The sequence below is a fragment of the Lotus japonicus genome, chromosome 5 (genome assembly GCF_012489685.1).
Source record: "Lotus japonicus ecotype B-129 chromosome 5, LjGifu_v1.2".
In the NCBI taxonomy this organism is placed as follows: Eukaryota; Viridiplantae; Streptophyta; class Magnoliopsida; order Fabales; family Fabaceae; genus Lotus; species Lotus japonicus.
This window is the reverse complement of record NC_080045.1, coordinates 64,527,370-64,552,735: the sequence shown is the minus strand read 5'-3', so window position 1 is coordinate 64,552,735 and position 25,366 is coordinate 64,527,370. Positions and strand designations below refer to the sequence as shown.

Below are 25,366 nucleotides of genomic sequence, written 5' to 3'. Positions count from 1 at the left end.
ATTATACTAGAAAACGGACCATATGTTTCGTAGATCCGAACCATGATTTAGAATGCCACCCATGGAATTAGTAATTAGTAATCATTTGTATTTTATTTTATATAAATTGTATGTCATGAGTTTAGTTAAATAAAAAGTGATGAATAAAATTTACAAAATTATAGTATATATTTCCTTTCTTTTCATTAGATCCGTGGCCGTCATTGTCGTAGAAATCCTGATCTGATTTTTATTATTTGGGAAATTGAAGATTGCCGATTGCACATGCCGCAAAGCTAAGATGGATCCTTGATAGGTTGCACCAATATTCTCTTGATCGGTGTTTCCAATATCCACCAGTAATGCCCATTAATCTCTTTTGCTTTTAATTATTAAAGAGAAAATCTAAATTAAAAAAATTGAAATTGTGAATTATGTAGTTCTGGGACGGTGAAATCCATTTCTCCACAATTGCTCTTCATGGCCCAATTTCTTTTTCTGCAATTAAGAAAATTAATAAAAAAAAGGGGACTGAAAACAGCATGCTGCTATTGCGGAAGAGATTATGGTGTGATATTGTCGTTCATGCAGCTACTGTGGCTGAGGTGGGTGTGGGAGGGAGATTATGGTGTGATATTGCATCGGAGTTCTTGAACTTCATAAATTGTATTTGTGGTCTAAAACGTTACACTCTGTCAACACTTTAGCTCATGAAGCTGGGATGAAGACTATTTGTTTGCTGTTGTGTTTGAACTTCAAGAACATTATTGTTGAAAGTGACTCATCAATGCAAAAAATTTATTGATTATCTTGTGCATTAGGCTAATTGTATTTAAGTTATGCATATTTTTAGAGAAGCTAATTCTTTAGCAATTTTTTTTGGCAATGTTGTGATATCTACTATCCTTACAAAGGAAGGATTGGATTCTACTGTTCATGCACCATCTTTTTTTTTGGGACGGGAGAGTGTTGGGCTGGGCCTATGGAAGGATGTGGTGGCCCCTTTTCTCTGCTATTCAGACGCTATGTTTTTCCTCTTCTTCGTAGGCCATCGTCAGCTTCCCCCAAGCGCAGGAACGAATTTTCGCTGGAGATTGTAGTGCCCACGCCATCAATCGTCAGCTTCCCCTCCCATGAACTGCTGTCAAAGATGCTTTACAGGTTGGTGCCTAATTCCTGGGATAGCATCTAGGGTTGCCTGTCACCTTCTTCATCATCATCTGCCTACCTCTCTTCCAGAACCTTCTCCCTGTAATAGCTACATATGTTCCTACAAACCAAGCTTAGCCGTGCTCCATAACCTTCTTCACCTGACACACTATTCTTCGTTCCCTATCAATCCGTACCATTATATACTCTATGCCTCCTCTTTTATAGGTGAAGTTGCAATTGATGACAGCCTTCTATAAATACCACAACTGCTTTGTTGATCTCCCCACACTTTCTATACTCACTAGCAATCAGGGGTCCAATTTGTCATCCCAGCTTCTTAAATTCCCAAACTACATCCGAATATGGCAGGTAGCTAAGCTCGAGTCACCTGATGGGTTCTTCTTCATCAGTAAAAGAAAATGTAAGCTCTCTCTCCCCCCTTCACTTTTAGTTGTTAAGTTAGCTCTGAATTTACAGTATTCAACGTGTTTCAGTTTGGAATTGGGGACATCCGTTGTCTATTTCTTTTAATGGATCTTACAAAAGTAAGCGATTCATTTAAATTGTGCCTAATGGAACTTATAAGAGAATAGCAAATCAGAACATGTCTCTTTTTTTTTTTCATCTTATTCTGTTCATGTGCTAATTCAAAACTGCCCTAGCCAACACCCTGGTGGTATTGACTAAGATATATACTTGGGTCTTTAGTTGATTGCAACTCCTTATATATTGTAGACAAATAGCGATTTTGATGCCAAACCAATGGTTATGTTTTTGGGTCAGTACTCAACTGGTGAAATAACATTTATCAAACATTTGCTTAGAAGTAGTTATCCAGGCAAGTAATTTTCCTTTCTCTATATCCTTTGTGTGCATATGTTTGGCACTGCTTATAAGTGCATTATAAATATTTGTTTCTGACTTCTTCTTTCATAACTGTCTATAGGAGCACATATTGGACCTGAGCCTACAACTGATAGATTTGTTGTTGTTATGGTATGTGCCAGCCGAACCAATTTATCTCCCACGACTCTCTAATACATTCAAAATTTTCTTGGTTTTAAATTTCTAAATCTATGGGACTTTAAACTCCTAGCAAGGTCAACATCTTCATGGAAGTGCTAGAATTTCCCAATGCACATGGTAGTTTATCCTGTAGCATTAGTGCCAAGTTTAGACAATTTGAATTCTTGGAGCTTTTTCAATACATCTATTACTCTATCTTGTAGTCTTCTTGGAAAATTAGTTATTGCATCAGTTTTAAGTTTTAACTATGTAAGAAGAGCAAGATATGATAACTGCATGGAGGAAAATGGAAGAAGAAGAAGAATGAATTGTAACTATATGGAGAATCAAAGCATTTCATAAGCCAATAGAGGTTTCTCATTATCAGTTGTACCTTTGTGCAAAAATTTCTATTAATGTGTTTGACATGTAATTTACTGATCTTATAGTACTTGCACTTAGTGTGTGTATTGATTAATTTGTTTTATCCATTTTTCTCCAGTTTTGTCATGGATTATGCCTTTGATACAGGTTCTCATTATCAACCCTGATTATGGTTTTAATCCTACAGGTTGGGAAGTGCATTTTTATTTTTTGGAAACAAAAGATATATTGCAATAATCAAGAGCCAAAAAGCTCAAGAACAGTACAAGCAAGCCAAGGAGGAACTACACAAAGTGAGGACCACCAAGGCTAGAGAAAAAAAAAAAAAAAAACAGCAAGAGAAAGAAAGACAGTGCAGAAAACATAAGCACGGTCAAGGCACAGCCAAATGAAACAAAATAAGAGAAAATGACAAAGCCAGGAGCATGCAGGGAAGCAGAAACCGGGCAGCCAAGAAAAGCAACAAGCAATTTAGCAGAGGAGCACAAATCTGGCTGGGAACTCAGCATCAAAGGCAAGGGATCAACCTCAGCACAAGACAGCTCCAAACAGCACCAATCACAGAAAAAACACACAATAGGTTATGCCAACCAGTAGATACACGATCAGGACAGAAACAGAAGTGAAATCAGTTCAGTTAACTACTTAGTCTAACAGCTATCTCATCTTTTATTTCATTCATCCCATAGCTTTGTACTTAGTTGAAATATTTGTGCAGGAGCTCGGCTTTAAAAGTAAGCCAAATGTGTGGGCATACTTCTCTGTTAAGGTAAGCCTTCTATTTCTTCATATGTACATGAAACTTAACTGCTGAGGTGCTAAATTTGTTAAATCAAATGTTTGCAGTCTGGAGGAGGGATCCATGAATTCTTAGATTCTCAGTTTGGTAAGTAGTAACTACTAACTATCAATTAATTAAACAAACAAATGACTGTAAACAAATGAGCTATTATTGATCTTCGAATGTTCAGACTATCATTGTGAACTTAAATTGGAAAATTGTAGATTCAAGGTCATCATCTTGATATACATCTATGAGACCTTTATTAGAATTGTAGAGTGAGTGAGAAAAGAGCTTATCTAAACTGAATGTGAAAAATATCACTGCATACTGAAATGTTACACCAAGAGGGTTTTAACACTAACAATTTTTTTTTTCACAAGGGTACTAATGAGAAACATGCATTGGCTTAGTGAAATCCACTGATTCACCATATAGTTTGCAAATCATGCTTCTTCTTCTTCTACTTCTATTTTCTTCCAATTCCTCTAAGTAGTGTTTGACATGTAATTTATAAATATATGTGATACTAATGTTGAAATTTTTTAGACATTGATACCATGTTACTTCTGTTAGGTGGATAAAGAATGTATTGTCATGTTTAATGTTCTCATCTCATTAATACTATTTTGTTGAATATTACTGATCTCATAGTACTTACACTATGCTTTTTATTTATTTGAGTTCCTAGATGTGCCCGGCGTAGCATGATAGGAGCAGATGAAGTGGTTCCTTCATCAGAAACTTTGAAGTTCATTATTATTGAGTTTGAGAAACTATGATATTATTATGTATATCTATGCTTTAGTGTAGTATCATGTATTAGAAAAAACATTGTTTTTTAGCCTCATGTTTGTCATTTATTTTACAGGTCATTGGGCTACCAATTAAACATCCTGAGCTGTTTGAAAGTCCTGGAATAGCACAACCAAAGGTAGTATCTCACTCTGAGTTATGGCTAAATTATTGCAGCATATTGCTGAATTGATACTCTTATTTCAAGAACTATATTAGTGTTGCCTTGCTTGTGTTTTCCCTCAAGAAGTCTGCTGAAACATTGATACTTTTCTTCCATAGCATGTTGTTCTTTATATATAGTGTCTCTCCTTTGTTGTTTTCACCCTTCTATAATTGCTGGAGTTTTTATGACATCACTTGATTTATCTTGCTGTGTTTTTTAGTTACATCATTGGATGATTTGTCTGGTCCTCTTTTATATGTTATATCTGATGTCGTTGATTGATTTTTGTATGTGTAGAAAACTAGCTGGAATAAAAGAAACGGGGTGGTGCAAACATGAGTAACAACATCAATTTCTCAGCCATTATTCCTCACCAGTCAGCTGCAGCTCCAATCCAGTATGCAATTCCGTATGATTCGACGACAGCGTATTATCATCACAGCCTCTTCCAGCATCTTCATCAATCCAACGATGGCACTGCAGAGTCTGGTGTGAGTTCTAACAATGTTGCTGGACTGACTCCTCTGCCAGCTTCTTTCTTTGGCCTAATCAGACTTATTGACCTCATCAAACGGACATGATCCTTTGCTAATTTTCTGCTCCTGCTAACAAATGAAAAGCTAGCACAGTTCTGCTGACAAGCTTCCAACCCCTCTCTACAATTTGACCCTTTGATTAGATGCTAAGAAAGATTGATTTAGAAGGTTTAATTTTTGTGTTCGCTACTAGCCTTAGTTACAGGGGTAAGCTATCTAACTTTCCAACAATGAGAAATACATTCAGTCTTGCAAAGAATTCCTATATGCTTCTCTCAACTTGCACCTTTGTTTAATCAGCAATTTGGCTTCTTATAGTGGGTGACTATGATGGAGTATGAGTATGTATTTGTCAGTTCCCTCCAGCTCTATATTCCATTCTCATGCATAGCCATCGCAGATTTGTAATTTTCCCCCCATTATTTGAAGCTTTCTACTAAATCGGTATTAAAGCTAGAATAATCTGTTCTCATTTTTCTTGAACTAAATTTAGGAATATGATGATGTTCATGCTTCTGTTATAAGTTTAAGTTTGTTTCGTGACTTTATAAATTCCTGAGGTAGGAGAAGGAACTCCTTTCTTTAGATTTCTTTTGTGCTGTTATTGTTTTCATACAAAATCATTTGCTCACAGGTTTTTGGGGTTTAAAATGAGGGAAAACTCCTTTGAGGTACATGCCGAATGGTAAGCTACATTTTGTCTCTCATTTTTCTATTTAAAATGTGATTTTCAATTATTTTGGTAATATACTTCTGAAAGGTTGTTCCTTTCCCTAAATTTCAGTTTCTGAAAGGATTAGGAAAAAATGCATGGACTAAGGACAGGTTTGATTACTTCCAATATACACAATTGTAATCCAGTTGATTTTTCAACAGTCACTTCAAAAGCTTAGCATTTCCCTAACTCTGTTTCGAATTCTTCTATTTCCTGTTTTATGAATGCTCCATGATGGTAGCATATCTCATATGTTATATAAATACAGGTTAGTGAGATTGTTTATCATTAATAATTTCTTTGTTTATGTTTGCAGAGTGTGAGATTGATTGCTTTAAAGAAAAAGTCAATTTATGAGACAGAGCATTCAAGGGAGTTCGAGTGATTTGGTTACCAGGGTATATGGACTATGGAGTGGATAACATCATAGAGGAGTGAAGATGAAAAGGAGTAGGAACAAACTTCTACCAGAGATAGAATCTGTTGCTTTCTTGATCCAGGTTTCTCCTTTCGGTGTTCATCATCTGATCTCATGGTGCCAGTTCCAGCTGTTTCGTTTTATTTGTAGATGAGTTCAAACCTCTGTGCATTTCGAAGGCTCCACCTTTTACCAGTAAGCCATTTTCGCCTCCTTTAAATTTACCGATATTGTGAGTATGCTTGTATGCCAGTCTTTGTGCCCTTGCTGATTGCTGATTCTCCTATACAGTTGCCCCTACCTTAATAGATCTTAATCCTGTTATACCTGCTATTTCAATTTTGAGATGGTTGGGGGTTTGAACCAAATAAGTAGCCTGTGTTCTGGTATGCGTAATTCAACAAACCAAAGTTGATTTAGCTAGAAGGAATGCTCTTCCAGGGGGGTTGATTCATCATGTGTGTTATGCAGATGCTCAGCAGAGACAAGTTCACATCTTTTCCTTAACTGTGATATATCATGGAAATTATGGATGAAGATTGGTGGTTGGCTTGGTTTCTTGTCTGTTTTTCCTTCATCGGTGGGGGACCATTTTTCCCAGTTTGGGGTTGGTTCTTGTAATTCCAAATTCAGACAGGTTCTGGTTCTAATTTGGATTGCAACAGTTGGGGTAATCTGGTATTTCAGAAATGGTGTGGTATTTAGGGGAGAGGAATTTGGTACTGTGAAAGCATTAGACCTGATTCAGTATAGAGTTTGGTTATGGCTCAAGGTGAAAGAAAAGAATTTTATGGCTTCGTTCTATTAATGGATTATGAATCCTGTTGCTTGCTTGAGTTAAGTGTCCATCCTATTGTTTGTAAGATGATCATTTTGGCAGATTGGGCATATGTGGAATGCGTTGATGGGCTATCCATGTGGTTGTGTATGGTGCAATTCATGGTGATGCTTTGGTTGAATTTCACCGATGTGGGCTCCTTTAATAAGGAAGAATTAGTATTGCTATCAATGTACCTGGAGGTTTTGAATTCTTACTGTAGTTGCTGTATCTGTACTGCTGCTATTGTTATCTTTGCACAACCTGACCTCTAGTGAGACTCAGAACTTGGAAGGGTGAGTGCTCTAACATATTCTCCACTTTATGCTATTGCTTCAACATTCGTATCTCATATCATGTGAATGAAATATTTTTGTTCTACATTGTTTAGCTTTAATGCATTCATTGATTCATAGTCTTAAGTTTGTTGGATGGTATGGTCAATAGAGCCTTTACATGTAATTTCTAAAGCTTTAACAACCTTTGAGGGTTCTAATTCTGGTGAGTCTAAATACTCCAATAACAAATTAAATACATCATAAATTAGTAGGATTGTGTCATTTTCAAGTTCCTCTAGAATTTAAACTAAAGAAATCCTTGGTATGTGCTGCAAGTGGGGGTACCTATTTATCCCTTATCTAAAAATCACTTCTTCTACACATTTTGACTTGGGAGACCTTCACTCTTCATTCTATTTCTAGCTGGACCATGTAGTAAATGTGTTATTTCAGTGACTTTAGATTTCATTGTCTCCAAGATAAGGCTGGGATTATCAAACATACTCCTATTTTTGGTAGTTATTATTCGTAATTGCTTTTGGCTGAAAATTTGTTAGCTCTTTGGTCTCAATTTTGCTAAGGGTAATCCTTCGCGTATAACACCAATCTTGATCTTGAGAAAAGAGGTGGTGGAACCAGAAAAAATAAATCATTATTTAATGACATGTTTCTAAATGCAGTTCAAACTTCATAGATGGTAGACTAAATCCAGTAAGAAACATTTGTATGATGGTTTGGACGCAGCTACTGACGTGAAAATAGTTTTTGATAGCTCATTATTTTTTAAATCATTTCCTTATTTTTCTTCATATTATTATTGCTATTACTCTGATTTGAGTTCTATTCCCTGCTGCTGTCAAGTCTTTGATGATTTGAAGTGTGGACTTGATTTTGAAATTCCAATTTCAAAGGAGAGAGGATTGGCTGAAGGTACGACCTTCAATGTTTCGCTTTATTTTGAGTTTTCTTTAAGAGTACTGGCTAAATGGCTCCTATTATCCTCATTCTCCTTATGCTTGGTCTTGAGAAAGAGAGAGCAGATGGTAGAGTTCTGTACCTTTTGAATGTGCTATTTGCTTCATTGATTTGTGTTTTGTGACTGTTCTTACTCATTGTTTCTTGTGTTTTCCTTTTATCTTCCATTTTCTCCTTCACTTTTTTTTTTCAGTTTAGTTTCCTTTATTCATTCTTTTCCTTCATAATCATAGGTTTGCTCCTCAACTAATGTGGTGACAATTCCATCAAGCATTCAATGGAAGAACAAAGCCTTATGAATATGGGAATCTGACTTCATCGCATCCATGAGCATCACCATCACCATCATTGGTAACCCTAACCCCTTCCTCATTATTATCTTTATCACTCAGGGGCTGGCATTTTAATGATTACTTTAACTATGTGGAGTTATCAACTGAGGAAAATTATTCATTCTTTAATTAGAAGATAAGAATCAAAGAGGGTTGGACGAGACTGTTTTGGAATTTTCTTTTCAATAATAAGAGTAAGGGATAGATATAAAATGTTATATTTTGTTTTTTTATTATCACTTCATTAAAAGACTCTGATTTAACTATTTAAAATTTAAAATGTGAAACTTTCTTAGTAATGTGTAAACAAAGATGGAAGTGCACAATTTTTTTTGGAATATTAAACTCATGATAACACTGATCTTGCCCAACACCAACACCTGGGAGTTTCAATTTAATTTAGATGTGTTATAGACTAAATATAATTGGAATCCTTCACTTTGGTCATCAACATCTGCTATTGCAATCCGTTCCTATCATACGATGGGTCTTAAATGGTTTCTAATGTACAACCTATATTCCAACTACAACTGAAATTTCTATCTTTGGCATTCTTGCTCCATCTACTTGGAAACCTCACCCTTTCTCCTCCTTATTCTCTTCAGTGGAGGGGTTGTGTTTTTGAGATAATGCAGGTAAGAAGCTTTCGAAATTTGCATCTTATTTGTTGCCTGGGTTGTGTGATTAGATCAGGTGCTTATTGGATTAGATCCCAAAAGCAAGTGCTATGGGATGAATGACAAATTGGTTGTGGATGGCGCTAATGGTTTAGGTGGAGATTGCTCATGAACAGGATCCAGAAGAACCATTTGAGATTTCTTGCAATTAGCATTCTTTTTACTTAGTTAGTATTGACTATGCTGTTTTCTTTTCCCATCATTTTGCAAATATTTTCATGTAATATTTGTTCTGCGGAAAAATTTCAGAGATTGAGAAATGAAAAGTTTACCAATAAATGTAGAGAAGGAAAATGTTATGTGGTATGAGAGGAAGAAATGTAAAAGTTAAATAGGTTGATTTTGGTTGGAAAAAACTTGAATATATAAAGAGGGTGGTGAAACTATTCATCTTCCTATTAATATCCATGAGTAATTTAGCACAGACATTTGAGTGGACACTTGAGTATCTAGACATGAAATCTTTTAATATAATATAGCTACTAATTTCAATTGCATCATATAAAATCTTATCATATTATATTTTTTATATTATTTTAATGATTTTTGTGCGTTACGAACCATGTTTTTAAAATTGATCAAATCAATTGCTGATTAAAATATGGATTAGAGATAATTAAATTTGGAATAAATATTTATGCTGATGAATCAGGAAAGAATTTTAAAATTTTGATCCATTTAACAATCTTTTACACTAATCAGTTTCAACTAAATTTTCACTCATCACATTTTCCATCACATTGTTTTTCTCTTAAAATCACTTCTACAAATAAAAAATCACTTATGGAAAACCCTTAAAATAAGTTAAATTTATCATGACCATAAATAATATACTAAGCACTATATTTTATAATATAGTGTCACAAAAAAAAATACAGAAGTATTATATTTTAAGGTTAATAGTCAAATTAGTCCCTTAGTTTGCAAGCGAGATTAATTTTAGTCCCTATCAGAAAAAATAATATTTAGTAGCGGTCATTTTTATAATGATTGACTGTTTTTTACCACACTAAACGTCATTTTTCTTCACAGCTGTCGGCTGTGGAGATACCTTGGTGAAGACAAAAAAAAAATATATTAAAAGAAGAGAGGGTAGAAGGGTAGGTGGGAAAAAATTATATAAAGAGTGATTTTAGGTTGTTGGTCATTCCTAAGGGTGGACTTCTCACTTGAAGAAAGTGTTATTTGCTTGATCTTTGCTACTTTCCACATTGAAAATAGAATGAGTGGACTTTTCATTGGTATTTACCAATTTATTAATTTTCATCTACTTGATTTTAAATTATATTTAGTTCTTTAACTCCACCTTCTATGTACTTGATCATTTTAGTTTGCTTAATGGGAAATCAAGATTTATGATTTCTCTGTTTTCTTCCATTTCTGAATTGTTCAAATTGAAGATATTTGAATCTAAGATTTAGCTGTATTATGACTCTAAAATTTATATCTAATTGATATTTCAACTTAAATCATGAACTTCACTATTTGAAAAATTGATGGCTTCTCCTTGGTAGCTTGGTACACAGGGGCATCTCCTTAACAACCTATTGAATGTGTTCTCTCATTCTTTGAGCTTACATTTTTGTATTGATAACACTAAAAGCTCATGTGTGAACCCTGCTTTTTTGGTGGACATAACTTTGTATTGATCAAGTAAATAGATCTAAATTTTTAGCTATATTTGCTCGAGTAATGTTTCATTCAAACCTCTCTTTGAGGTGGAGAGAGGTGGAATGAGGAGAGAGATAGGAAGAAAAGAATAAGTAAGAGAGAGAAAGTATGAGATGTGATAGATGGTAAGAGGAGAGAGATAGAAACAAAATGAGGTAGAAATGAAGTGTTTGAAAAATGAGGTGTGTATATATCATTACTCATATTCGCTCTATTTGCAGAAATACATGCTGGAAGAGAACACATCTGCATCCAGTACAAGATTCTTAAAATTGATAGCGTGAGCCTTTTGACTCATCTGAATTGTGTATTTGAATCTAAATGAAATAAAACTGTAATAAATTTACCTCTAATGTATGATTTACTGTTTCAGAAAGAGTAAAGATCACACAAAAACATCTTGGGATGATAAAAGTTACTTTGTAAGTTGAAGATTGGTTAGAATAGTCTTTTTGGTTTGTTTAAGATATATAGGATACAATTTTTTGTTGTGTAGTTTGATACATAGGAAAATGCTATAAGTAGGCTTCTTGACTTATTTTTTCTCTGCCTTTCTATTTTTGCCCCGTTGTGTTTCTCACTTTCCTGTAGATATATGACATTTAAACTTTAGTTAGGAGCTAGATACCTATCAACGATGCTCATATTCGTCCTGATATTGACAATCTTCTATATATACTTAGGAACATGCTACCTTTCTATTCTTTTCTTTATATTGTGCTCTTCTAATTTATTATTTTGTTCTTAAAATAAGCATTGTACATGCTGTCATTTTGTTATCTATAAATAATACTATTAAAAAAAACATACAGTCTCAAAGTGAAATTAAAACTGCTGAAAACTAAATTTATATACATTAATGTAAATTTCTACACAAGTTCTTCATGCTTATATGCATACTATTTCATATTGAGTTTAATAACAAGTGCTTGATGATTGGATGTAATGGTTGGTGCTTTTCGGTGACTATGAGTCATTATGTTTCTCTCAACCTAATAATAAAAACACCTCAACCTACTGACAACTAGAAGCTTTTCTCCAAAATATATTTTGATTTTGAATCAATTGTAGTTCCAAACATGCAATTTATCTTTATGGATCTATCAATCGCCTTCTCTTTGTTATAACCAATGTTCTTTCATTTTTATTTAGTGTGTGTTTGTGTTTTCATTAAACTCAATGTGGCTAAATCTTACATTTTTTATCCACGTTAAACTAACACATTGAGATACTTTAAATCACATTTGCGTTTGTATCAATGCCAAACCATATATACACTTAGACTAAAATATGATTATGAAATGAAAAGTGAAAATAGTACTAGCCATAAATGACGTGCTATTTTTTACAAGAAATCACGAGCATTTTAGCAACACAATTTGGACAGCACTTCTCTACTGAATTTCAGGGTAACATGTAGTTCTCATATTGTCTGCCATGGTTTTACCAGGAAGATATAGCTGTCATATTTAGCAAGGCAGACAAGGACAATTTTGAGACGTTGGATATTAAAGAATATCAAGACGTTGTTGGTTACATTATTGAGAGGTACCCACAAGTGGGGATTTATTTAAAGGAGAACCAAATGAAAGATATGGTTACATTGCTAATCAAATATCAGGAAAGCTCTCTTACAGAAGACATTGAGTACTTCAAAGAAACACTTTCCAAAGTATATTCCCAGATGAAAAATCTTCCTGCAACAGCTCAGTTACGTGCACATTATATGCTATGTACCTGCAACTGCTATGTATATTTCAATCACCGACTTAGGAAACCTCCATTTTCATCTGTGACCTTGACATGGTTTTTCATATTAATCTCTGCACTAAAGAAATATGTATTAAAGTCTTAGACCTATATTTGAGGGTAATATGAGTATGTGACTACAAAAAGATAGATAGAGGATTAAGTTGACTTAAAGAAGCCCAAGTGAGGACGTTCATGTTTTTTCAATGTAAGGGCTAATATGAAAAATCATATCATGATCGGCGATGAAGATGACATGCACTCATTTACTATTATAGTGTGTTTAGATAACAACTTAATAACGTGAACTAACTTTCATCTTAGTCCTAAGAAGAGTTTCATTCTTTTTTTTTTTTTGACCTTGAAGTGAGTTCTAACGTCTTCAGTGCCAACATATATCAAACATAGACTATAAAACTTTGTCATATTACTTATGCTTTGGTGGTCGATTCCAACTTTGAATCATTCTAGGTAGCTTCTCAACAAGGCAAATATCTTGTTGACTGTTTCAATCGCATGGAGTTGTGAGAGAAGTATCCTGAAGGCACTTTTAGGTTCAGGGGTACAGGACGCCATCAGTTTCATCCCTTCAGGTATGTGCAACTTGCTACTTCAACAAAAGTGTCATAAGATATGTTATTTTCCTGTTTTCATACTTTCCAAAGCGTATTCAATCGAGCTCACATCCAATGATTCAAGATTTTCATTGCCTAATGTTTTTTTAATTAGTGAAAGGTACAAGCATTCTGGGCAATTTTCTCCTCTGGGAGGTGAACAGACTGCAGCTCAGCTTCCAGGAGATTGGATTTCAATTGGCCATAGTAGTCGGTGGCTCTGGTATTAAGTATACACAATGTATTATTCTATTCCCTATAAACTGTATTTTAGAGGTTTAATAATGGTTCTATGTTTTCATCCTCTAACGTTTCCCAAAACATGCAGCAAACAAGTCAGCTGGACAACAAAAGCTTTGGTGGTATCTGACTGGACAAGGAGATTCATATTTGGCAAGGACTCAAGCAGAATCTGAAGATCCACTTCAAAGTTTGCACTACACTTTAAGGTCTTTATATATAATTCTTGGCAAGACAAGACCTCAAAGGGCACCCAAAAAGAAAAGGAAAAAGAAAACTAAGTTTAATTTTTTTCATTCAAACGTATTATCTGTTATAGTATATTCATTTCTACTAACATAATGAATTGAAAGCAAAGTTCTGATGTTTTCTTTGCTTTTCTTTAAAAAAGTTTTGATCTTTACTCCTCAGTTCAATATGTGTTTTTTGCCCACTTTATGATGTTCAATTCACCCTGATAGCTACTTTAAATATGATGGTATTGCTTTTTCCTACATGTCCTTCATGCTCCCTATATGATGCTGGTTCTGTTTAATTTTTAAGTATGGCGTTTAAGTGAAGATAAGGAGATTACCATTCGATTTTCATTTTGTATGTTGTTCATTTTACTCTTCGATGTTATTGTTATGTAGAAATGATGATTGCTCTTGGTTTTTACTCACATCGGAAGTATGATATACCATTTGTTTGGCATGAGGGACATCAAGGGTGAGAGATTTCTGATGAGTTTTCAGGCTTGGCTGATAAAAAAAAAAACTCCAAATTCAAAAACTGAAAAATTGCACATGCATTGCATGAGTTTCATCCGGTGTTTTTTATTTGTATTAAGAGACTAATTTCAAATCTCTATTGTCAAATAACATATCTAATAGATAAATAATATTATTTATATTTCGGTACATTACCAAAAAAATCTTATTAATGTACATCGGTGTAAGTTGAGTCTTGAGGCATAAACTAAAAATAATAACGTTATCATAAAATAATTATAATAACACTTTTAAATATATATATATATATGTAATATATATATATATGTAATATTTACATATTAAAATTTTAAATTATAGTAGTAAAAATAACAATTAAAATGAGTAAAATGTGTAACTTATTTAATTCATTTTAATAAATTATAAAATGTTACTCTGTGCATCGCGCGAGTATAACCTTGATTATTTTGATGTAACGAAATATTCTCCAGCACAAACTTCTTAAACTAAGGAGTTAAAGTGTGTTCAAATAGAAAAGTGATGTATAGTTAACAATTGACTATATATATATAGTTCATTATTGCGATTTGAGACTAATGCTACATTATAAGTTGCATGTTATGCTATTCATTTTCTTATCAAAACTTCATTACTTTGTACGTATGATTTTATTTATAAGAACTAAATAAGAGTTTTACTTTGATCATTTTTATAAGAATCAATTTGCAGTTTGTGGTGCAGCAATTATTTTATGATAAGAGTATTATTTAATTGAACTTTCTCTTTCTTTCTACTCTCCTAAGCATTACTAATACACAGAAAATAAGAAAAACGAGTTAAGGACACTTTCGAAAATTCAATATTAATTGAGAACAAAATTTATGCAGTAGTTTTTCGGTTTTTATAAATAGGACCGGATGTAGTAGTTTGGTTTGATTTTCGCTTAAACTTAGATATTATTTTAATATCAGCCATGTGATCTTTTTTTTTTATCTCTTAACCTTAATTGAAAGTCCTAATCTCACTGTTCATTGTTCATGGGGCACTTTTTTTTTTGTCCCGATTTCGTTTGGGTTGGACCTGTAGCCAATGCTAGCCCTTAGTCGATTGTAGGGGTTTCGTACACCTATGTTTTCAAGTTGTGAACTTCAGAATCCCATCCCACCGTTTTCTGTCGTGATCGCCTCAAACGCTCATCCCAACAGCGAAAGTGCCATAGCTCAAACCCGTCCTTCCGTACCTATTCCATGTTATTCTCACAGTTGTATTGTCCTTCCTGTACCTCCCTTTAATGGATTATCGCTTAAAGACGGGTACGAATTTATTGTAGCCGTCGTTCTCCTCTATCGTTTTTCCATGATTATTTCCTTCTTACTTTTACGGTTCATCGGCAATCTCTATGGGAATAATTATGAAGTATTCGAAAGTTGTTTGAAATAAAGCTCACTAATATTGAAGATGTTTCCCCTATATATGAATGTACGCGCGGTTAGTTGCTATAACTTTTGGTTAACATAAACTAAAAAAAAACTACAGATAAAGCCTCCCGTGCATCGCACGGGTAACATCCTAGTAGTAGATCCATTTGGGAGTTTGCTGACTCTTGTTAATTATCTTGCTTTGCTTTCTTACTTGAGAACAACTTTCTTTTGCAAATCGGAATGATAAATTACACCCTCTAAAGATTGATCCATATACCTTCTCGTCCCAACCTATATGTCATCAAGCTCTTACCAATTGAGCTATCCCTCAAAGAATTCAATAATATCGTTATCATTCAGAAAAAATATTAACATTTGAAAACTCTGTTCTTTTAAATTGTACTTCAATTTATGTGGATGTGACAACTTATATGGATATGACAACTTTGTTCTTCTAACTTGTACTTCAACTTCAAACCCTGAGATTAGAACTTTGTTCTTATGATTTGTTAACATGTGATGTGAACAACCATAGTATTTGACTTTGGTTGCTTGCTTGTAGTTGCTCGATCTAGTTTCTTCTTCAGGGGACTTGTTTCTCTTCTTATTGCTTGAGTATTCATGACTTTGATTCTCTTTGAATAAATAAATTTAGCAAAAGAGTGGAGATCCAATGATAGCTTTATGGATCATTGTAATAGTGAGACATTGAGGCTTTGGACAATCCAAGCTATGAGCTTTGACTTCTTGAGTTGGAGAGATAGGATGTTCGTTGCAGAGACAATGTCAGATCTTAGCACATGTTGAATTTGTCTTGTGTGCTTCAGGTGATCAACCCAATAATGTGTAGATGATGCCAGATTATAATGCTTGTTAAATTGACATAGTTTTATAGACATTTCTCTGCATCATTCATTTTTTCTTCAACATCCTTGTTCTTCGAGGCATAGTTTAGATGCTTGATGCTTTAATGATGATGCATGGTTAAATTGAGCTTTATGATAAAAGATTTTTTACGACTCTACTTTCGAATCTCTCAAGACTCAATTGTAGTATAGTAAATGGTTTTGTCGTATCCACAGGGAAGTGTAATACTTACTTCGTTCAATAGTTAACAAACTCAAACGATGGTTTCAGAAAGAGATTGATTGTTTGTTTGTTTGAACATAAAAATAAATTAAAAGCAAGTAAACTAATTGAGAAACAACGGGTATGAGAATTTGTTGGGATCAAATTTCATTGTTTGACCTTGTTCCATTCTAGTGATTCAAATACAAACTAAGCCTAAGAATATGATTCATTTGCACCAGTTCAACTCTACTTCATCGATGTCTCGCATGAGTGGATAACAATAACTCTCTAATCCAAAACATTGATGTCTCACCTGATTAAGAAAAATACTTATCATAAAGTTTAGGTGTTTAAGTGACTAACAAACATAACTCAACGTCTAGAAATTAGGATTATTAGGCGATTAACTCTAGTTCGGACTCTAAACGTTGTAGCTTTCGCTCACAAGTCGAATCAAGTTGTAGTTCTTTTGATTGGCTGCATTTTGCTCAAAACATGATGTGCAACCATATGTTCCAACATCTGGAGCAACATGGTGTGTTTACGTATGTTGGTGGTTTAATCTCTGAAATCAAGTTGTTTATTGGGCTTGTGACTGTATGGGGTTTCAGAAGACTTATCCTATGTTGTGCGTTTTATGCTTTTATTATCTTATGAAGGTAATGTTTGTTTTTAATCTTGGCTGAAGTAACAAGATTGATAACGTGTGAACCAAGTATATCTCAAAGTTTGAATTCAATTTTACTTGGTTCTGTTTCTTTATTCTGGTAAGATTTGATTCCTTGAAGATTCTTTCTAGAAGTGCTGTTGTGGACTCTATGACGTTCGGCCCATTGAAGATCCAAGCCTCAAGTGAATGTCTATTTAAGGAGGCTTAACCCTAGTTGCAAAGTGTGCGTTGGGCACCCAAGGATTGGATTTTTAGGGTTTTGTTTTGTGAGTCCTTGTTCTGTTATTTTGTACACCTCTCTGCGGCCTCCATTGATAATCATATGGCTTAGAGTTGGTTTGTTTAGTTGAGTTGTAATCTCTTCAAATATGTGTTTGATCTTGAGATCGTCTTTACTCTTGTTGTAAGGGATCAGTCACTGTGGCAGTGATCATTAGGAGTTAGGGGAAGTTTCCTCGTAGCTTAGAGGGAAGGGCTAAGCTAGATTCACTAGTTGTAATAGTGGTAGACATTGAAGAGGCTCTATACTAAGGGGGAGTAACTTAGGTATAGGAGGGACTTTCGTGTATGACCTGAGAGCTATTACTAAGATAGTGAATTGACTCCTGGATTGGTATCCTCAAGATGTAGGTGATGTTGCACCAAACTGGGTTAACAATTCTCTGTGTTTTTTAGTGATTTATTGTTGCTACTGTGCTGTTTCTACTGTATTAAACGTTGTGGCTTAATTTCTGTACTGTTGTGCAATTGTCGAACCGATTGTCCCAACATCGCGTTCGACATCTGTCCTGTGCGAGAACCAGAATTTCAAAGCAAAATACCATAGGTGATCAATCTAAGATATAGCATAAAGATCAAGAGAAAATCACTAAATCATAGATAAAGAGCAAGATTTATATCAAAGAGAATCACATAGAATACATAAGTATCAAAATAACTACATCTAACCCCCAACAAAGAGAGATTAGTTATCCATTTTCATGGATAGATTTAAAATCATGAAGAAGAAGAAGAAAGAAGAGCCCAAGACTCCGCGATGTCTCGCCGTCGAATCTAGCACCCAAGCTTCCGCTTCAACCTCCTAAGCTTTCTCCCTTGTTTCTCTCCCTCTCTCTCTCTCTCTCTCTAAAAGTGACATATTTTCCCTTCTAAATGTGTTGGATGATCAAGAAGATATGAAAATCCCTTTAAATGGATTCTGGCCGCCTTACTTTGGCTTAGCATCAGGTACAATGCTAAGCAAGAGTGCATTTCTTCAGAAGTGGTTTTCCTCCTATGGCTTAGCACCAACACTCTTGCTAAGCCAAAGAGGCCTTCAAAATCCTTCAGCGCGAACTGTCCTATTTTGGCTTAGCATTAGATGCAATGCTAAGCCAAAACCTTCTCTTTTTCAATTCAAATGTACTGCCCTATTTTGGCTTAGCATAAGATGCAATGCTAAGCCAAAACGTTCTCTTTGTCAATTCAAATTCGCTGCATTGTTTTGGCTTAGCACAAGCTGCAATGCTAAGCCAAAACCTTCTTTTTTTCAATATATTACAACTAAAATTATATATTACAAATTCTAACCAAGGAGAGTAATTTTAATGGAAAATCTACATGATTAACAAAGATAAGTGTCTAAATTGTTCATTGAAACTAGGTAAAATATGCACTTATCACTTTAGCTTTCCTGTTGATGCATGACTTGGATCACATTCTGGATGCACAAGATTATTCTTCACTATCTTCAATTCTTTTTTCTTGGACTCTGACTTTAGCTTGCAGAGTTTTGGAGTCTTTAGACGATGGCTTCAGATGATGCTTGTAGACTATGGGCCATGCATTTTATAGACAATGCTAAATTAGGGTCTTTGTTGAGTTGACCTTGAGTGCTTATGTTGACTTATAGTCTTGACCTTTCTCTTCAACTCAACGACGCTTCTTTACATTCTTCTTGTTTATCTCGATCTCCATTTCCTTGTCTTAGTCTTCATGTTGATCTTCTCGTTGTCATGAAGCTTTGTTGTTTTGACCTTGTCTGCTTTACCTTGTTTGGATCTTTATTGCTTTGTCACCGTCTGTTTTGCTTTGTCTGGATCTTCATTGTTTTGTCTCATTATAAGTTAAAACGTATTCTATCATATGTTTCTTTAAAGGGAGAACTCATGAAGACCTTTTAGTACTCGCCTGAACCCAACCCGATTTGACGGTTAAAACTCGCTATGATTGGAATTGGGTTTAGCATTGTAAAATTTGTACCTGAACCGAATATATATATATATTGGAAAAAAAAAGATAAATATATTATTGAAAGATATGAAGAAACCCAAGAGGACAAACCCCTCATGAGGATGGTCTAGCTAAAATCAGTTTTAACTGACAACCCCTTTAAAAAGATCACACTAAGACAATGTGTCTCATTAAAACCTTCTTAGGAAAAACCCTAAAGAAGGAAAAAGAGTATAACATTCCCAAGACTCAATTATTTATAAAATTATATATTATATGTATATAATTACTCTTATACATATATTGTTGAATTAACTGATGAAAAGACTTGAATGTTAACCATAACTATATAATATATAATATGGTATGTTGGTTGAGTGTTGCTTTGTTCTATTTTCAATTCAATAGTATTTGAACAATAATATGCCTTTTTTTTGTAAAATGATATAAAATGGTTTTTTTCGCAATAGAATAATATAAGCTGAATTTTATTTTGCAAAAAAGCTTATCCATCGAGTTAGGTTAGGATGTAAGTCTGAGGCTAAAACGGGTTTAGGTAGACCCGTAATTCGATGGTTTTTGGTCTTTTGGATTTGGGTATGAGAGTTCAAGTTTAGAAAAGACAAAATTAAACCTGAGGCATACCCTAATCACAATACAGTCTTTGATTTTTCATTCAATATAATATGACGAATAACTTTACCAGACAAATCCATGTTGTAAACAATTAAAATAAAATATAATAACAAGAGAACTATTTGTTTAAATGATTCAAATATAATTTTATAATAATCGTTTAGGATAAAATTTATATTATTAATTTAAAACGAAATAGATAAATATAATATTTAATGGTATCACCTATGTAATAATAGAAAATGAAAAAGAAAGTACGATAAAAAAGACTAAAAAAGGATTGAAACATAAGGATATCAAAATTACTAAAAAGTTAAATAATATTAATTTAATTTAAAATAAATTTTAAAAGATTTTATTTTATTATTTATTTTAAATACTATTTTTTAATTTTTTTGGTACTACGGTAAAGGGGACGAAGAATATATTAATGCCATTAAAAATATTTAATGAATATTTTTATTAATTTAATAATTGTTATTTCTTAATACCTGATTAATATTATTATTATTGTAAAAGTCAAATCATTTTAATTTTTCCCCTAAATTTACGATCAATGATTAATATTTCAGCTAGTAATGTCAATATTTAATTGTTAATATGATAAATTGTAAATTTTTACAATTATTAATTAATAAAATGAATTTTTTAAATTTCATTAATATTCAATAATTATTTTTATTAATTTGAATGTATTTTTTATGCATGTATAGGTCAAACTTCAAATTTAATTTTTATAATTCTTTTTTATTTTTTCCCTCAAATTATGAATGATGAATAATATCTGAATAATATTAATATTTAATTATGAATATGATAAATCGGAAAATTGTGTAAATATTAATTGATGAAATGAATACTATAAAAGATCATTAATATTTAATTATTATTTTTCTGATATCAGTATAAAAGTTAAGTCGATATTCTTTAAGTTGATAATAGTTAACATTTTAACTGTTTTTTATATTTAATATTTATATGAAAAATTTTACAACTAATAACATGATCATCCTCTTTCAATAAAAAATATGATGATTGTCCACTTGTGACAAAAAGAAAAGATGATGGTCATTAATGCCATGAAGATCTCCCTTTTTATGAAAAAATAAAAATAGGATGAATATTGATAACTATTAAGTTTTGTCATTGACGTAAAATTCAAGTCAATGGTTGAGGTTGTGATCTATATATAACGAGGAAACATAGCTCAGAAATTAACCACAAAAGTGAAATGGATCTATTTACAAGATTTTTTCTTTTACTTTGCATGTGTTTGTTGTCTTCAGCCCGCGATGATATTCTCATGAAAACAACTGTGGTACTGAGAAATTATCTAAGTAATAATGTTGATCTTACCATTCACATTAAATCTAGGGATGATGATCTTGGACAACATGTTCTCCATCATGGTGCCTCTTTTTTATGGACTTTTAAAACCAACTTTTGGGGCACAACACTATACCACGGTACGTTTCAATGGAAAAATATCACTAAAAATTTTGACATATTTGTACAAGAGAGGGATGAACCACGTTGTCAATATTGTGCTTGGGTTATACGAGATAATGGACCATGTTACATAGACCAGCGGCCGTCGTATGATCTACAATGCTACACATGGTAATTAGAAACCATTTGTATTTTATTTTAAAAAAATTGTACGTCATGATTTTAGCTAAATAAAAAGTGATGAATAAATTTAAAAAATTATTGTATATCTTTCATTTCTTTTCATGTTAGCTTTTCGATATTTTTTTTACTTTTTCGTTGTTTATTTGTTTAAGAAATCCATTTGGGAGAAAGCGTGAATGTGGTTAAAAAGGATACAATGTTGGGGATGGAGATGAAAAAAAAGAGGGTGGGGCTGTTAGGTTCAGATTTGAGAATTATTTAGGGCTATATTAATTTATTTTTATTTGTTTTTTATTTTTATTTTATTTTTAAAGGTGACATGGCATTTATGAGGCACCCATGTAGACATTCACATTGATTAGTGAAAGACATATGATGTTCATCTAACGAAATGACCTAATTATAGGACCAAAATCACCATATATGCTAGAGAGGAATCACTCTCAATGACGATATTGTGATAACTATATTGTTGACAGAATAAAAGTGCATACAAATCGCTCTAATATGTCCACGCATATCTATTGATTTGGAAAAAAATCCAGTATTTTGCTGTCTTTATCACCACTACCTTTCTCCATGTAACCATATAGCGACTTTAGTCGTGGTCACAATTATTTTATTCTTCATGAATATTTAATACTGTAAATTGGTATGGGGTTTCAAATAGAAATCAAGACTAGATGGAGAGTCTCTACGGTAGTTTAACTCTTTATCTCGTCTGATATCTTCTTTATCCCCAATTAAGGGAAGGAAGGATGCTTGGATGTGGGTAAAAGGAGGTGATGGCAAGTTCACTGTAAGTTCAACTTATGAATCAATTGTGGCTTTCATCATGCTATGTAGAGGCCTATGTTTATTTATTTCCATTTATGTTTTAATTTTAATTCTAGGCTTAAATATGTTGGGGACCCTGCAAAATAGGGGTCATTTGGTTTAGGGTTTGTCTTATCGCTACTCATGAGAGGCTTGTTCTCAGGAACCTTTTATTTCTAATAATATTTTTGTTTTCAAAAAAAAATTATATTATGGATTTTAACTATTTAATATTTAATATTTAATATTTAATATTTAATTATATATTCATATAACAACTTTTACAACTAATAACATGATCATTATCTTTCAAAAAAATAATAGGATGATATCCTCTTGTGACAAAAATAAATAAACAAATAACATGATCATCTCCCTCCTGTAAAAAATTAATAATATGGATCATTAATTTTTTTTGAAAGATTAATATGGATCATTAATAACTATTATTTATTGTCACTGAAGTAAAATTTAAGTCAATGATTGAGGTTTTGCTCTATATATAACAAGGAAACATATATATATATATATATATATATATATATATATTATTTATGTTTATGTAAAATTTAATCATTAATAATAAATAATAAGCATTGTGTAAAATTCAGGCTAGTTGTATTTTCTTTTTCTTCAAGTTGATAATAGTTAACATTTTACCTATTTATATTTAATATTTAATTATATATTTATATGAAAACTTTTACCACTAATAACATGATCATCATCTTTAAAAAAAATATGATGATCTTCCTTTTGTGACAAAAATAAATAAATAAATAACATGATGATCTCCCTCCTATAAAAAAAATAATATGATGATCATTAATAACGATTAGAGATTAATTTGTATGCACTTACAGTATAAAAAGTCTTACACAATCACAACCTTCCATTTCCTATTTTGAATATTATTAAATCCAAAATTAATTATGAGCTAGCAAAATAGAGGGTTGTGATTGAATGATTGTGTAAAACTTATTTACACTGTCAGTGCATAAAAATTAATCTTTAATGATTAATTAAGTATTGCCATTAGTGTAAAATTTAAGTCAATAGTTGAAGTTTTGGTCTATATATAATAAGAAAACCTATAAATGTTTTATTTATGTTTATGTAAAATTTTATTATTAATAAATAATAAGCATTGTCTAAAATTTAGGCCAGTTGTATATTTGTTTTCCTTCAAGTTGATAATAGTTAACATTTTAACTATTTTTATATTTTGTTTTAATTATATATTTATATGACAACTTTTACAACTAATAACATGATCATCATCTTTCAAAAAAACATGATCATCATCCTCTTGTGATGAAAATAAATAAATCACACGATGATCTCCTTCCTGTAAAAATAATAATAACATGATAATCATTAATAATTGTTAAGTATTGTCATTAATGTAAAATTTAAATCAATGGTTGAGGCTGTGGTATATATATTACAATGAAACCTGGCTCACAAGCACTCTACAAAAGTGAAATGGATCAATTTGCAAGAATTTTTCTTTTACTTTGCATGTGTTTATTGTCATCGGCCCACAATGATATTCTTGTGAAAACACGTGTGAACGTAAGAAATTCTTTAAGTAGTAATGTTGACCTTACCATTCATATCAAGTCTAAGGATGATGATCTTGGAATACATGTTCTCCGTCCTGGTGCCTTTTATGAATGGAGTTTTAGATCAAGCTTTTGGGGCTCAACACTATACTATGGTACATTTCAATGGAAAAATGTCACTAAAAGGTTTGATATATACATACAAGATAGAGATGAAAAATATTGTGCATTGTGTGCATGGATCATACTAGAAAAAGGACCATGTTACGTAGCTCCGAACCATGATTTAGAATGCTATAGATGGTAATTACAAATCATTTGTATTTTATTTTAAATAAATTGTATGTCATGATTTAGTTAAATAAAAAGTGATGAATTAAATTTAAAAATTATAGTATATATTCATTTCTTTTCATGTTAGATCAATTTGTCAACTTATGCATTTTTTATTTTATCATTGTTTATTTGTTTAAGAACTTCAGTTGGGAGAGAGGGTGGATGTTGGGGATGAAGATGAAAAAGAAAGGAGGGTGGGGCTATTAGGTTTAAATTTGAGAATTATTTAGGCTATGTTTATATATTTTTATTTATGTTTAATTTCAATTTTATTATTAAAGGTTTTTTTTTTTGAAAGAGAATTTTATTATTAAAGGTGACATAACATTTATATGGCACCAAGTGAAGCTACTTCCTTCTGCGCAACAAATTAGTTAAAGTTTCTGCCGAAAATTCAACATCAGACTTTGTTATTTGTATATTGTAGATAATAGATATATAATAAAAGAATGCGAACACATTATATAGATGATAAAGCACTGTACTTGTAGCCCAATCTTACTATTACTGAGGTACCGACAAGATTCATATAAATATTGGACTTTTCATACACAGTACACATACAATAAATTATAGACAAACTGCTCACATAAGATTTTGTTTTTTCTTACCCTTTAAATGAAAATAGGTTTCATGTTCCAACTTGCACACATAAATATTCATGTTCCAATATCAAAATTTAATTTGTAAAAAATGGATAAATAATATGAATTGAATTTAAAATATTTTTTTTTTGTTGATTATAAGCGAGAAGTATATTGATAAAGCACAAGGGGTGCCTAACCCATATACCAGCTAACTGGTATGTTACGAACTAGGCAAACAAAGCAATGGATTGGATAGCCATTCAAAGAGGGAGGCTCTAAACTCTTTCTGTTTTGCGGAGAGCCAATTCCAAGATCTCATCTGTATAATATCCAACAGCTTATCAGGGTCAGGGGATTCATTCCGAAAAATTATTGAATTCCTATGCAGCCAAAGAGTCCAAACCATAGATCCCCATACAGCCCACAA

General features: G+C 32.5%; 1 long non-coding RNA gene across 27 annotated transcripts; it reads left to right on the top strand.

Annotated features, from left to right (window-relative positions):
- Positions 1–1,034: 1,034 nt before the first annotated feature.
- Positions 1,035–9,448, top strand: LOC130720253 (uncharacterized). Of its 27 annotated transcripts, XR_009013009.1 has the most exons (13): positions 1,038–1,552; positions 2,078–2,127; positions 2,708–3,151; positions 3,239–3,289; positions 3,367–3,406; positions 4,173–4,235; positions 4,560–5,483; positions 5,583–5,623; positions 5,830–6,126; positions 6,223–6,317; positions 6,403–7,044; positions 8,235–8,352; positions 9,022–9,448. It is a non-coding gene; the product is annotated as an uncharacterized LOC130720253 (long non-coding RNA). The 27 variants fall into 27 exon arrangements; XR_009013019.1 differs by having other exon boundaries at positions 1,036–1,552; positions 5,830–6,703; positions 6,812–7,044; XR_009013020.1 differs by adding an exon at positions 7,888–7,956 and having other exon boundaries at positions 1,036–1,552; positions 5,830–7,044; positions 9,027–9,448.
- The last annotated feature ends 15,918 nt before the right edge of the window (positions 9,449–25,366 follow it).